The sequence below is a fragment of the Leptonychotes weddellii genome, chromosome 13 (genome assembly GCF_054177405.1).
Source record: "Leptonychotes weddellii isolate Sample4059 chromosome 13, ASM5417740v2, whole genome shotgun sequence".
Taxonomy (NCBI): domain Eukaryota; kingdom Metazoa; phylum Chordata; class Mammalia; order Carnivora; family Phocidae; genus Leptonychotes; species Leptonychotes weddellii.
Window position 1 is genome coordinate 2576074 of NC_138381.1, and position 13595 is coordinate 2589668.

The 13595-nt window shown below is 46.4% G+C and overlaps 1 protein-coding gene across 6 annotated transcripts in view; it reads left to right on the plus strand.

Annotated features, from left to right (window-relative positions):
- Positions 1-13595, plus strand: part of ZNF516 (zinc finger protein 516) — a 116696-nt gene that overhangs the window by 3699 nt on the left and 99402 nt on the right. Inside the window, exons 1-2 of one of the 6 annotated variants that reach the window (XM_081800995.1) lie at positions 517-10739; positions 12236-12334. The exons of 2 other annotated variants lie outside the window; for them this stretch is intronic. The gene's annotated coding sequence lies outside the window, so the exon portion shown is untranslated. Of the gene's footprint in view, positions 1-515; positions 12335-13595 lie in introns of those variants that run through there. 3 more of the 6 variants (XM_081801000.1, XM_081800994.1, XM_081800999.1) reach the window with 3 other exon arrangements.

The window sequence follows — 13595 nt, forward strand, 5'->3', positions numbered from 1 at the left end:
CAGGCTGGGAGGGAGGGGTCGGGGAGTGGGGCAGCCGGGCGGGGAGTGGGGGGCCTGGCCGGGGCGGAGGTCTGCATGGGGCGGGGGCGGGGAGTGGGGGGCCTGGCCCGCGGCGGGGGTCTCCGCTGGGCCGGACGGCCGGGGTTTTGGCGGGGTGGGGGCGGGTAATGGGGGTCTAGCCGGGGTGTGTGTGTGGATCTCCGCGGGGTGGGGGCTTGGGGGGGGCCTGGCCGGGGCGGGGGTCTGCGCGGGGCGGGGGCGGGGAGTGGGGGGCCTGGCCCCGGCGGGGATGCGTGGGGAGGGTGTCTCCGCGGGGCCGGGGGGCGGGGGTCTGCGTGGCGGCGCGGGCCGCGCTCCGGGGGCCAAGGCGCGGCTGAGGCCAGGTAATTGGTTTCTATTTTAAACTTCACTTTGTTCTGGCGGAGGTGGGGCGGTGGGAAAGGCGTGGCCCCTGAGGACGATTACATAAGTACTCACACCTGATTCGGTCCCGGCCGGGGCACCGTGCGGCTGAGGGTGGGCGGCGCTGGGGCGGCCGCAGGCCGTCCCCGCGAGGGGCTGCCGCGCGTGGGTGTGGCGTCTTGCCTGCGTGGCCTCTTCCCGTCCCGGCGGCGAACAGCCCGCGTGGATGCGGGGGGCTGTTCCTGGAAGCCCAGATGTGCCCGAGGGCGTGGGGCCGGGCCTGCTAGCGGGGTCCACTGCGTAACAAAGGGCAGGGGCTGTGGGACCCAACAGCAAATCACAAAAGGAACTTTAGAAGGTGGTCTTAATTAAACCTGCCACGGAAGGCATTTCCCTCATGAACCTGCCGTTAAGTCTGCAGTCCTGATAAAGATGATTTAAAAACTGGTGGCTCTCCATCCTGTGGCCGTGGAATAAAATGCCATTGAAGTACTGACCCGAGTGGAAGCAAGGCTGGATAGTCCCCCAGCAGGATCCTCTCCAGATTATTTTTTAAGCCGCCCTATTAATATGATTGGAGTATTTTGGTTTAGGAATGTAAGTGCTCCTTTAAGGAACTAGGCATGCCTGCTATTTGATAGGATACTTTCTACTGCTGCGTAAAAAAGCTCACTTCATCATTTTATCATTTGTTTGTTTCCTCCTTCATTTTCTCTTACATTCTTTGATTGTTGCGTCAAAATAGCTGTGCTATTTATGTTTACCCAGACCCGCTAGAATTAAATATGCCACATGCCTCTGCTGGGCAGGATTGGGAGCTTCCCCCTCTTGCAGGAATTGGGGAGCAAGTTGCGTGAGCTGGCCTGGAGCCTGGCTCTGAGGGCTGGTCACCGGAGGAGGACATCTTTAGTTTCACTAGGCTCCCATGCCATCTTGGAGGGGCCCAGCCAGAAGCAGTCACAAACCTCAAGGACTTAGAATGTTGAGGTGCTGAGCCCCAAGCCTGTGGGTCTAGTATTTTTCTTAGTTCAGTAGGAGGACTTTGTTTTCTTAAATTAGCTCATTTGAATATACTGAAACGTAGGGGGCACATTAACATTTTAAAAAAATAACAGTCCCAAGGGATGTGTAATAAAACCAGCAAGGGGAGAGAGTGGGAATGTCTCTCTAAGATGAAACAAAGCATCCAAGCAGCATTTGTGGTAGGTGTAGAGTTCAGCGGGGAGAGAGGAGTTTTGCTTGTTTTTATTTCTGAAAGCTTTTGCCAGAGTCCTCTTTCCCAAGTGGCCTAGTAACTGAGAGATACCAGATCAAGAACTTTGCCTTGTGTGACTGATACTCATTGCTGGCGAGTAGAGTTTACATCTTTGGTGTTAATCCCATTGTTACTGGTAAACAACCTTTAAAGTTGACTGGACAATTGAGAGATTCAAATTTTCCTGGAACTTTGAAGTCCTATGTGTCTAACTTTGGAGGATGTTGTCCCAGAGACCTTCCAGGAGGAAAGAGAATGAGAGATGTTTTTGAAAGCTGGCCAATGGGAAAAGCATGTTGTTTCTATGTCCATAAATTGAACTTTACCTTCATTTACCTTAATTGCTCCTACATGAAGGTATTTGAGTTTTATAGGTGACCCATTTGATGTGGATGTTGTGTCGCAACAATTATGTGGAAAAGAAGAGAGATTTCTTTAGAGGATACTTGAGAATGAGGTATGCTCTCCCAGATGGTTTTCAGTCTTACCAAATAGGGAAAAGTGGTAATGTGACCGAGGACGTTGAGTAGCGTTTAGTCATGGACTGTCTTGAAAAACCAGCACTCAGTTTAATGGGTTGTTGTGGATTTTTATGTATTCATTTTCCAGGATACCTAGTGGTCTTATTTGTAATTTACCAGAAGGAATCTTTTAAACAGGCATTTTGTGGGAGTGGCTCTATGTCAGGCTGGGGATTGTGTGTGGAGTTTCAGGGGCATTATACCTTAATGTCCTAGGAATAGGAGACCGGAGTACAGGCTGGTTACATCCAGCACGAAGGAGCTTGTCCAAATGCTTGCACTTTTCTGTTATAATGTGCTTGTTTTCACTGTTCAAGACAGGACGCTATTTTGGGTTTTATTCCATTTTCAACCTCGGAGAACAGGGCAAGTGTTAATTATATAATTAAAAGTGGTATTTTGCTTGCAACTAGGTTTCTAACTGAATAAAGCATCTGTATTAAAGGTGCAGGAAACAACTTTTTCGTCCGTGTTTGAAGGCCAAATTTAGCTGGAGACATCCAGACTTTCTCAAGGGCATGGACTGAAGCAGGAGTAAGAGACATAATGGAAGAAAGCAAAAGAAAGTTACATTCATTTGATTACATATCTGCATTTTAAATATTTGAATATAGAAGTAACATTCCTTCCTCAAAGGCAGACATCTTACGCGCTGTGTTTATACATTTTAGTGCTTGCACAGAGCTCTTCTGACGCGATCAAGTGGTTCTTTCAGAAGTACATCTCTTTGCTGCCCTCACCCCTCCCCCTCAAAAGGTCCAGAGGCTGTGGGAAAAGTTTAATTAGCTCTCCTCTTCCTGACCGAAGTCCAGAGAGAGCTAGGGGCCGTGCGACACCCTGGCCCTGCTGAGTGCGCCTGAGCTGCCCCGACCCTCGGTGGACTCCTGCTTTGTACTTGAACTGACCGCTGAACTAGCAGCCAGTACATAGACCTTCCTGGATTGCTTACTGCTCGGCACCTTTGACCCTTGCTTCCAGAATTAGTGATGTCCAAACGTGCAGAGTGATTGTGTCACTTTGGCTCCCAGACCATGACTCCGTGGATGGGAAATGCCATGCCTTATGGCTTTGCATTTTTCAGGTGAGGCGCAGAGTTCGGACGTGGGTGGTTCCGAGGTCTGATCAGACTGCATCTACCCGTATGATGTGGGGGTAGATAGCAGGCTGGAGCGTCTAGAAGGCAAGTGTAAATGTCGGCCGCAGACAGGTGTCGGTGGGCTGCCATATAGCTGGCCCAGGAGTTTGGGTACCAGCAAGTCTTCACCTCCTGCTCTGTGCTTGGCTTGGTGCTAACTGGTGGCATGGGCCAAGCGGTGTGATTGAGACCCTCTTCTCCTTCCTGTCCTGTCCTTCCTCTGGGGCTCTCACCGCTAGCCTTTCCACCCGATGGCCAACGGCCAACAGAGTGTTGGCAGCAGCCTGTTACGGGTCTGAATGCGTCTCAGGGCCACGTGAGTAACAGCATTTTTGGATTCAGGCCTTGGCCTCAGTTCTCACTGGTCCCAGAAATAAGGGAGTTTGGGGTGGGAGAGGTGGGACATTTCTCTTTGATGGAGGGGTGACCTCTGCCCGGAGTGGGTTGAGACCCCCCTCCCCACCTTTCTCACCAGAGTAGAGTGAGTGAGTTAGGGGTGGGTGGGGATACAGGACATCCTCTTTATCATAGGACTCTAGCTGGGATTATCTTAGAGTTCTCAGGAGTATTGGTGATGTCACAAACCCATTTTAAGAAAGGAATCACATCAAATGTTTATTTATGAAGAATTTACTAATAAAATTAACCTTACGGGAAGAATAAAGAAAAACTTTCACTATGAATTTAAAATGTCTCATCCAGTTCTTTAAAATGCATGTTTGTTTTAAAATTAATTTTCTTCGGCAGAGGACTATTTTAGGGGTATGACTTTAATAGCTCTGGGAGGATGCATGTACAGGCCCTATAAATGCATTGCTTGTATTTGAAATTTGTACCCCCCACTAAGGTATATCAAGTATATTTTAGACGGACTGGTAAAAATTAGCAGTTGCAACTGTCCGTTTTGTGTATTCCTTATCCCTTGCATCTGGCTACACGTGATTTGAACAGCTGAAGCTTTTCTTTCCAAAGCTGGAGCTGGTTGTCATATTTATGTCCAGAATGAGATGTTTTCCAGCGGCATACATTCGAAGTGTAAAGAAGTGTAATTTTGTGGCTCTCAACATTCCTTAAAAGTAGTTCTCCAAAAAGATCTGGTCTTTATTTATTCTTCGAATCCTCTGGTACTAAAAATCACAAAGCAGGAGTAATTAGAAATGCAACTACTTTGAGAACGTAAACATGTAAACAGATGTAAAGTAATAAATAAAACACCACCCGGGAATAGAAAAAATAAATCATTTAGAAACTATATTGGGTTTAGATACATTTTACTGTTTATTTCAAATATGAGTTCATTCTGGTAGATTTTTTTTTCTTTCTGGGTGTTGGTGTGTGTGTGTGTGTGTGTGTATTTGGTCACGAATTTAATCACGTTGTTTATTCGAAATTTCAGGGATAGGTATTATATGTGATTGTGAAGTTCAGACAGTTCCTCAGTGGAGTGCTGAACACAGGGTGAGATTTTTAATATATTTTATTTCAAGACAAAATTAATCTGGCGTGTTATTCCTTCAGAAGCAGGTAGACTGGTCTCTTGTGGATCTGACACCCCGGGGAGTTGCTGATGTCTGCTCAGCCTTTGGATACAGCTGTCCTGTTATTTTCTTGCTCTTTTAGGGGATGGTGAGCTTAGGCTAACATGTGGTGTTAGCTTTCAGGACATCGTTAAAGAGAGACTCTTAAATGAGGTTCTCTGTTAAAACTCTGCAGTTTTTCCTGAATAGTCCTTAAGGATTAAAATAGAATTTTCAGCATTATTTAGCAACACTTGGAAACCCCTGTCTTCAGCTCTTCCCATGTTAAAGTAAAGGGTATTTGTTTAGGAATTTTCCCCTTTGTTTCAGAAAAGGGCAACATGTGTCTGTCTTTGCCATATGGCACTATTTAACCTATATTGCTCAAGCTGACTTGGCATGGTGTTAGGCATTGATTGATTTCAGCGTTCGAGAATGTTCTTTGAAATTTAGTGCAGTGAAGAATGCATCCAAAGTGGTGTGGAGAGGCTGCTCCTGGCTTTAGCAGCTTCCTGTTCGATTGACGTGAAAGGGTAGTGAGCAAGTATCGCTTGTTTCTTTCCTGAAATAATTTTTGTGGTAAATAGTTTGATATTAAATGTTGACTGATTGTGTTAATTCAGGGAAATACAGAGCCCAGTGGGAGTAGTTAAAACTTCTGTGGGTTGCAAATAGGCTGATACTCCCTGTTTAGTTCCTGATTATTTCAGTGATTTTAAGCTAGACCTAAAAAATGTGTTCCCCCCCCCTTAAAGACTTGGCTATTTTTTTTTTAAATGGATGGTTGGATCAATGAACAGATGGACAATCCCGTTTCATAGTTTAAACTTCTGTGATGCTGTTTTGGAATGATCTAGAGGCAGAACAGAGATGCTTTCACTTAGTGATTTGTTTACACATACTGCTTTTGAATTTTTGGATAGTCTTGGGTTTAATTCACCAGAGTGGCTTCTTAGGCGACATCCCGGGAATTTATGAACAGGGAACAGCATGAAGATTGTGCTTCCATTGTTAGCGTCCGGAGCTAATGCGTCTCTCGGTACCCCTCTCATTGAATCTGTCTCGTTAGCTTTCATCGTACTGTTTTTCCCTGTTTTAAGGGAAGAAATAAACACACCTATACTCCGTGTGTGTGTGTGTGTGTGTGTGTGTCCGCGCGTGTGGTGTCAGAGCTGGGCATCTGTGGGCAGGAAGGCGGGCCTGGGTGTCACCTCATAGCATTGCAGCTGCGTGTGCGAACGCCGCTTTTGGTGATGCATAATTTATATTGACATTATCAGTGACACGGGGAGGACATTTTTATACCAGTTTGAGAAAATATCATCATTCGCATTGATAATCATATTCCCACCAGATTTAGATTCATCATACCAAAGCTTTTCATGTCTTTAGCGTGACCATTAGCATAATGACGATAATTTGTCCCTTCGAGTAATACCACGCGTAATTTACATTAGTGTTATTCTGATGAGTAGAGCGCAGCCCAGGTGTTCAAGGGCCGTCCTGATTCCAAAAATGGCTTTTTACTTTTTAAAGTAAGAGGCGAGGAAGATGATCTTCGTCCTAAAGCCAACTTAAAAAACATGACTGGTAGTAAATATGTGAATTCCTCGCATAAAAGTCCTTGCCATAGCAACGTAAACTTGGGGACAATTCTGTGGAGTCGTGGGATTAGTGGTTTAGCGGTAGGATTAAAATTGGCCTCCGTAAATTACCCTGGTGACAGAAAAGCAGAATCTGTTAATGGTTTTACAGGAAGATTGGCTTCTCCGTTGTTCTAGATTGATGACAGATCACGGGCTGCTGACACTCTGAACTTTGGGAAGGAAGGTTAATTTTTCTAACAGCTATGCAGTTTTAAGTGTCTGTAGGAATTGGTTAAAAAAGGAGGTTACTGCAGTTTGGATTTGGGATTTGGTTGGAGATGATGTACAGTCCGTGTTTGAGTTTGGCTGCAAACGGTAGAAGGGCAGTCGTCTGCGTGCATTTCAAGCAGTCGTATCGTGAGGTCTTCCGACTGTCTATGGACATAATAGACCATTTTGGAAAGTGTGGTGGGTCTTCTGGGCCACAAAGGCACCTTTTAGAAGCTTACGGGGTGGTGGCTGATGAAGCTGCACCTTCTCGGCTGGAGGAGAGTTCACGTGGCTCCTCACTCCAGGGTATGGTTTCCATCTCGGTTAGGAGCGTGAGCGTTAAATCAATTCTATAGAATGACTGTGAAGGAAAACGTTTACTTTCATGACTGTTTACCTTTCTTTGTAAATTTATGTTATTTCTGTTTGGGCTTGTTTTAGAAGTTTCATATTGAGGGTTATATATGTGTTATAATTGGTAGGAAACTTGGAGGTGGTTTGGGGTGGATCCTGACATTTTATGGGAACTGAAACGCTGATGGATTTAGTGGTTCAGCCCTGACCACGGCCATAGAGCAGAGCTCAAACAGGTTCCGGGATTCCCAGTTCCCAATACGCGCTGGAGGTGCACAGCAAGGGGAGGTAGACGCAAGCCCACTTTCGAGGTGACCTTATTGCGAGCTCATTTAGTGCCGCAGAGTGTAGACCCTGCAAGTGATGGGGTATTTAGGACTGTGGATAGTATACTTCCCCACTTCAATTTTACCTTCTGATGCTCAGCTCTAGCCCCAAAGAGAAGAAAAAATATGGGCTAAATGTTTGCGTCTCTCAGTGGGGATAGCGTGTTAGTGTGAGAACTGGACGGCTCATCCCATTCCAAGTTTCCTGCAGCACTGCCGAGCTCAGACAAGGAGGGAAGGCCAGGTCACCAAAGACCCAGTGGCTGTTTGCACGGTTTCCAGCTCAGCAAGGGGCCAGGGTATAGATTTTCTTGGGAAATCCAGTGGTAGCACCAATAATAACATCCCTTTTTGTGAGACAGTAACTATAGAAAGTAAATGACAAGCATGGGGTAGAAAACCCTAAAAGAAAAAAAAAGAAGCCACCAAAAATTTCAGGGAAAGGGATCAGAGAAGACAAATGATAGTTGTTGAGAGACCACCGGTTTCTCATGGGCGTTCTGTCCTAAACTGCAGCAGACGGTGGAGTGCAGGAGTGCTGGTGGAGAGCGGGCATCTGCATGGTGGGTGCTCTGAGAGACAGGGCCGAGGACCACAGACGTCCGGGGGGGCGCTGCTAGCTGGGGTGGGATAGGGAGTGGAGCACCTCGCCTTCAGCACATCCTTGGTGCGTGTGGGCAACATGGCAACCGAGGGAAAGGAAGTTGGGCACAGGAGTGAGCCAAATACAGGGAGACGTTCATTTCCCTGTCCTCTCTCCGATGGCAGATGAGGCGTGAGGCCACACATGGCAGCCTGTGGTCCTGGCTGGCTGGTGTCTGGTCTGCTCCTGGTTGCTAAATGGACTCCGGCAGACTATTACCAGTTTGTGGAGAGGTCTCCCTCCCCTCCGCCAGCCTTGGTTAACTTGGGAGCTGGGCCAGGACACCGCGAATTTTACTTCATTATGCAAGAGCTGCTTAGAAAGCCTACCTGCTTTTGCTTTCTCCAGGTGAGCAAACAGGGCTGATGTTCTAGGTTTTCACTTCAGAGGAAAAATCAGGAAGTTGAGACCCCAATTTAGAATCTGTTTTTCCTTTTCTGAAGAAGATAGTACTGAATACTTTTTCATTATTTACCAAAAACTGTATCCTAGGTAGTTTGCTGCCTTTCTAGAATTTTTTATAATATATTATGTCCAACATAAACTCAGAATTGCATAGATCTGTTTGATCAGTGTTTTACTTTATGGACGTCATCCCTTGTGTGAGAATTTTTGCAGGATTGTTTGAATATCTGGTAATTGAAATCTTGTTATTTATATGTTGGTAGTAAGAGTTTGCTGGTTTATACGCATCTCATTCCATAAACAAGACGAGGAGTACCTGGGTCACATGTTAAATATATAGTGAAACATTAATAAAAATCAAGAACAAGGAAATGAAATAATAGACCTTAATGAAGGGAAAATGGGATTGTATATCCAGATCACAACAGTCTTTCCAGTAGGTATACTTGAACCAGAATTTAGAATCTGAGCTTTCTGGTGACAAAAACAAGGAGTGAAACATGCCATTTATATGTTGAATTGATGACAAGGGCAAAACTCATCAATTCTCCTGTGGAAGGAAAGCCTCTTTTAGCACAAACACTAAAGGAAACTTTTTTACGTTGATTCTGATATTGGCTGTTTTTATACAGGGTATGTTTTGTTTTTTTTTTTTTAAAGTGGACAGTGTCTTCAGTGATATTCTTATGGTCAGTGCATAGTGACTTTTGGAAGGTTGTTCTCGTAGTGGCTGTTACAGAGAACCAGTGGCACAATGACAAAGTCCAAAGCACTGAGAGCTGTTTTTTGAATCACCATGAAAATATGATCCAAGTTACTGAGTATTACAGTTTCCCATTATATTAGAAGTTTAATTTTTATTTCTAATGTCTTATTATAGACTTGAATCAAATTTGGTGAATGCCTGAATAAGCAGCCCCCAAAATAAATAGCTCATAAGTGCTCTGTTAAGCCTCATTTCCTTTCCACAAACATTGATCACAGGCCCATGGTGAGCAAGGGAGTGGCCCACATTCCTTATGGGTATCCTTTGGTATTCATAACAGGAGCTAGGGAGTCCTTTTAGCCCCTGTTCCCCCAGGAGCATGCTGAGACCCACGCAGGTGACTTGGTCAAAGCCCCATAGCTGGGCTATCTCAGTGGACCTCTTTTGGGCAGTCACCTTGAGTTTATAACCTTCCTCATGCTTGTTTAAAAAGTGTGTGGTTGGTCTGAGCCACCTGGAATTGTATCTCTGTAGAGATAGATCACTCTATGGAGGACCAGTCCCCCCACCCTCCAAGCTCCCTCGCCTTCTAGATGGCTGGGGTTACCCAGGAACCACTGCAGAGAAGCTGGGAGCCAGTGTGTAGGTCCCATGAGTGGGACCCAGCTGCCCGAGCCTTTGGGGACTTAGAACATGGCAGACTCAGTATGTCATCGTATCTGCTCTGAGGACAAAGATTTTGAGTCATCCATCAGGAAGGAGAAATTCAGAGGGTGGTCTGAGGATTCGAAGCAGGGAAGCTCCTGCACCAGCCCCCAGCGGTTCCAGCCAGCTGGTGGGGCTCCCCTTGCCTGTTCCCCAGGTCAGCTTCGGAAGGGGAGGTGGTGCTGGAGCCCATGGGGGCTTGAGCCCAACGCTTCCGAGCCGTGGAAACTAGAGGCCTGTATTTACGAGACCGCAGGGCAGGGGTCGGCAGACGTTTTCTGTGAAGGGCCAGATATTAGATATTTCGGGCTCTGTGGGCCAGCTCTTGTCTGTTGTAGCTGCTCTGTCTTGTAGTGCAGAGACCGCCCTGGACGGCAAGTCAGCACATAAAGAAGCTTTATTTATGGACACTGAAACTTGACATTCCTATGATTTTATGTGTCACAAATTGTTATTCTTCTTTTGGTTTTTTTCCAACCACTTAAGAATGTAAAAAACATTCTTAGCCCACAAGCCATACAAAAACAGGTGGTGGGCAGGATTTGGCCCAGGGCCGCAGTGTGTGCCCACAGAGCCCGGACAGCGCTGCCCGATGGAATTACGATGCATCTGTCGTTTCAGAGTTTCCAGTAACCACATGAGAAAGGTTAAAGAAATGGGTAAAATCACATTAATTTGTCTTATATAACCCAATCTATACAAACTGTTACTTGAACATGTAAAGGACATAAAAATTATTACTGAGATATTTTTTGTTCTGCTTTTACACTGAGTCTTGGAAATCGGGCGTGTGTTTAACACAGCTCATCCCCATTTGGACTAGCCCCATTTGGCTACCACATAGGATGGTGCAGTTGTAAGGGGGGCGGGGGGGAGATGACCTGCTCCGCCCTAAACCATGGCCAGTTGCTGAGGTGAGTCAGAAATCTTCACTCTGAAAGCTCAGCTGTTCTTCCGCAAGGACACTAAGGGAAGATGCTTTGGGAATGTCTCTGTCAAATCCCAGCAGTTTAATGAAAGGAAGAAAGGTCGTTTGTCATCACTCTCAAGATCTGTGCCAGGAACCAGAGATAGCGGGGTGGGGCACTGGGGGCTGAGGGGTACGTCCCGCAGGGGCAGCAAGGATGGCCAGGAGGCTGAGGCCCGGCCCCGCAGCGTGTCCCTCTGTCGGTCCCCGGCATTTCACCGAGTGTGCTCTTGGGGCGACAGTGTGCTGTGTGTGGGTGTTCTCCCGTGTTCCTGCATGATCTGACTAGACCCCCCTCGGGGATACGGCGTCTCACTTTTGTGTCAAAAGGAGTTTTGAGGGGCACCTGGGTGGCTTCGTAGTTAAGCGTCTGCCTTCGGCTCAGGTCACGATCCCCGGGTCCTGGGATCGAGCCCCGCATCGGGCTCCCTGCTCTGCGGGAAGCCTGCTTCTCCCTCTCCCCCTCCCCCTGCTTGTGTTCCCTCTCTCGCTGTGTCTCTATCAAATAAATAAATAAAAATCTTAAAAAAAAAAAAAAAAGGAGTTTTGGTGTGAGGCGATGGAGCCTCGAATCCAGGATCCGGCAGTGACTTGTGGCCGGTGACAGAGCCTCGGTGTGCCTTCACTTCTTCATCTGTGAAGTGGGACGAGATGCTGGCCTTTCCCAAGGCCCAGCAAAGGGGGGTGTGCGGTGCGTGACTCACCAGTTACAGAGTGGACTAAATAAGAGATAAGCCTGCTTGCCCTGAGACTTTCAGAAGACAGACAGAAGAGTGTCATGGTTTGAGTTCATTTTCTGTCTCCTCTAGCGATAATTTTACATCCAGCATATCAACTGTGTGAGCGACTTGGTTCTTCCCACTTTCTGTACATCAAAAAACATCATCTGTTGTTGTTTTTCTTTTTTTTAGAAAAGAGATAAGAATTATTCAATTAGGTAGATGTTATTTATATTGCCCCGTAAGATTTAAACCTGTTTTATCATAATTTGCCACATTTTAGTCTTGTTAACCCCACAGTTTAGAAAGCAGATTTATAAAATGTGGCATGAATTCGCTGTTTGGGCTTAACGGTGCATCTGGAGTGAGACCCCGGCTGATTCGTCATGTCATTCATTGCTGGACTGATAGCATATGCACTGAATGCGTTTCTGCGGAGGGGCAGACTATTTCCCCAAGACGATGGTTCTGCGGCGCACCCCCCCGCCCCGCCCCGGTCGGCCCCCTTGCTCCCCCGAGCCCCTGATGGGGTAGGAGTCCCTGCACTCGGGGCTCTGCACCAGAGCTTACCGAAGTAAAATAAAGCGCCTTGCGGAGAGGCAACACTTTTTTTCTTCGGAAGGGATCTGGAACAAATATATTCAATTAGTCCTTTTTAATAGGTCATTTAAATATAATAACGTTAATGATAATAAAAATGAATATTTCCCTCTGAAACGGGTAGCAAGAATGATTCAGAAGAGCTGTTTCTCGGAAGAAGAAGTCATTCACTCAAAGCAAACGGATCTCCTGTAAGAGGATGCTTCTCTTTAAGGGGATGAAGGTGAGACGCTGCGTCCTGCGTTTTCGGTCCTTCCTTCCGACAGTCTGTTTGGAGTATGATTCCTGTGTCCTGTGCTCCTGGTGGGAGTTCGGGCGAGTACCGAGAGGACTGCGACGTCCCAGCCCTGAGGGACTTCACAACAAGCCATTCTGTGAGGACTGGCCGGTGTTTTTTTGGGGGGGGGGAGGGGAAAGGTAAGGGGTTGACAAGTGTGAAGTTGCAGGAGGATGTTGGCATACTTACCATGTGCCACACCTAGGCTTCAAGACCCTGCCTTGTGAGGAGACAGAGCTAAGCTGGTGTTCATCCCCAGGTGTCCTAAGATGGCTGTTCGATTTGCTTATTCCATTTTGTCACATTTTCAAGGTGAGGCACAGTTAAATTGCTTCGTCATTCTGGGGCCGGTCCTGTTCTTCGTGGCTTACCTATTGTTCCTTGCCTGCAAATCCAGACATTCAGGTCAGCGCGTTTATTATTTTGACTGAGGGTCAAGTTCCATTTCTTGTCCTATCAATCATGGAAATGCTTCTTTTGATAGTTAAATGTTGTTGAGGCACACTAGGATTCTATTTACTATCTTGTGTGTGAATAGCAGTATCGATGTTAAGAAAACTTAATACTTTAAAAAAAAATAAGACCGACCGGCATTCAGGTAGAATAACAAAGTCCAAGTCTACATTGTTCCACTGTGATAAAAAGTGCGACTTATCTGTTTCTGTTTCAGTGGCCCAGCAGAAGAGTGCTTTGGGCATGTGCAAATTTAGGCAAAGGGGTATTTCCGCCCACAGGAGAAATGTAAGTCTTCGCTGTTAGGATCACCATTTGCTAGTGTGCGGACCTAAAATTCTTTTAAAGGTTTTGCGAATGCACATGCATCTCGGTGAGTTAGATTTTATAAGTGGACCCTTATCTTGAAAACGATTAAAGCCTCCATAGCTGGTCAACCCCTCTTGGCCATGCATCCAGGGGCTCAAGAGCTTAGGCAGTTTCTACCCAGTCATGTGAAATTTATGTGTGTTCACTTGCCTGAGGATCTCCTGGGTTGGATGGGATTTCAGTGTCGCGATAAAGCCTTCTGATTAAAACACCCTTTCTTAGATGAACCATGGCTGGCTTTGGAGGTTGGTGAATAGACACAGAACTATAGGCTTACATGGAATCACTGAGGGCAGAGTTTCTTTTATATTTATTTGGAAGTCACTTTGTTTAATTCACTTTAAGAAGTTTGAGGTTGGAGCTAAGGATATGGGACTACATCCTG